The sequence below is a fragment of the Gorilla gorilla genome, chromosome 14 (assembly GCF_029281585.2).
Source record: "Gorilla gorilla gorilla isolate KB3781 chromosome 14, NHGRI_mGorGor1-v2.1_pri, whole genome shotgun sequence".
Lineage (NCBI taxonomy): Eukaryota > Metazoa > Chordata > Mammalia > Primates > Hominidae > Gorilla > Gorilla gorilla.
Genome location: NC_073238.2, coordinates 98,635,940 through 98,637,794, shown reverse-complemented (window position 1 = coordinate 98,637,794; position 1,855 = coordinate 98,635,940). Strand labels below are relative to the sequence as shown.

The 1,855-nt window shown below is 55.3% G+C and overlaps 1 pseudogene; it reads left to right on the top strand.

Moving 5' to 3' along the window:
* Window positions 1-243: 243 nt before the first annotated feature.
* LOC101153909 (homeobox protein VENTX-like) lies at window positions 244-800 on the top strand (annotated as a pseudogene).
* The last annotated feature ends 1,055 nt before the right edge of the window (window positions 801-1,855 follow it).

Here is a 1,855-nt window from a genome sequence, read left to right as displayed (position 1 = left end):
GTTTAAAACAAAGATAACAGCCCTTTCCCAAAACAAACCTCCTTCTTGCCTAAGGAGTAGACTCTCTTCGCAGGACTAAGAAATTAGCCACAAGATTAGAAATTACGGTTTAGGAGTCATGCAGCTGGAGGCTACAAGATTCTGACCCTCCCTAAACTGCTTCTAGGATTAGTGCTTGAGGAGAGAGGAGCCACCCCAGCCGCAGTAAGGAGCTGGGGTGGGGGCCCAGGACAGAGAGGCTGCATGACCCTGTTCTGTGAAGGGTTGAATAAGGAGCCAAACTCCTGGCGGCCCCATGCCTGTACAACCTTCACCACAGAGCAGGTTCGCGCCTTGGAGAGTGTCTTCCGGCACCACCAGTATCTGGGCCCTCTGGAGCGGAAGTGGCTGGCCAGGGATATGCAGCTCACAGAGGTCCAGATGAAAACCTGGTTTCAAAACCGCCGGATGAAACACGAACGGCAAATGCAGGATTCACAGCTGAACAGCCCCTTCTTGGGGTCTCTCCACGCGCCCGGGCTTTCCACTCACCGTCTTCTGGCCTTGCCAACGGCCTGCAGCTGCTGTGCCCTTGGGCTCCCCTGCCAGGGCCCCAGGCTCCGATGATGCCCCCTTGCTCCTTCTGGGGTCTCTCACAAGTGGAACAAGAGGCCCTGGCCTCTGCGTGGGCTTCCTGCTGCTGGCAGCCTCTGGCGTACCACCCCCCAAGCCCAGGAAGTGGCGTGGATACACTGGGACCAGCCCTGTCCACAGGGCCCTGGAGGCTGTGTGCTCTGCCAGAGACAGGGGCTGCGTTTTGAGGAAGCGCGTCTGACTCCATGTCTGCCACACACGAGGTCTGTGTAGATCGCACCTGGCACCTACCAGGAGGACTCAGCTGTTCTGCTTACATCCTGGCGGCACCTTTCACCCTGACCCACGCAAAGGTTCTGGAGATTTCTGGAGAATATATTTGTTAAAGCCACCTCTTTACTGAAAGTTACCAAAAAGGGTCGGTTTAGGAAGTAAATGAAGGGTCAGTGAACAGTCAAAGGCAGAAGTGGGCTTGTTAGGGCTTTCAGTATACGATAAAAGGATAATTTGTTTTTTAAAAAGGGTTGGAAAAACTGGTTTTCCAGTTGGAAAAAGTAAAGGTTGTAAGATTCGTGTGTTAAAAAGAAAACCATGAAGGATTGGAAGGGAATGCAGGTGTCGTGTTTATAACCTTGTGGTTCGAGTCCCTCTTAACAAGGACCCCAAAGCTGGAAAACAGGAGGGAACAAAGGTGAAAATTAAGGCGAGCTGTTGGGCCCCTGCAGTGCGGTCTAGGCCTTACGTGAGCCGGGACTGTGCCCGCAGCCTGCTGGGGGCTGCTCTTCTCGGGCCAGGGAAAGCGGGGCAGCTGGGACCTGCGGCTGTGCCTGGACTGAAGCCGTCCCCCACGTCCCTACCCTCCAGAATGTGCTCACCTGTCCCCGTCCTCGCAGCAGCCTCGGGACAAAACAGAATGACTCAGAGACAGCACTTCCTGCAGAAAGTCCGGAAGTGCCCAGAATGGGAGGCACGGAAGCCCCTCCCGGGGAGGACTCTCCCTCACTGATGGACAGACCATTCTTGGTGCAGATTCCTGACTGCACGCACCGAACCTTAGACGAGAGCGCATCTGTCCACATCGCCCCAGAGTGCCCAGGAGGTAGGCAGCACAGGGCGCCCAGACAGACGAGTTCAGCCTGCAGGACTGCGAGGCGACCTGTGAAACCGACCCAGGCATCCCAACAGGAACAAAAGTGTGGTCCTGTGGCCTTGTCCACAGCAAGTTCCACTTTCCCCTTGCTCATTTCTGCATTGTTGGAAGTGTTTACAACCAGCATGTGCT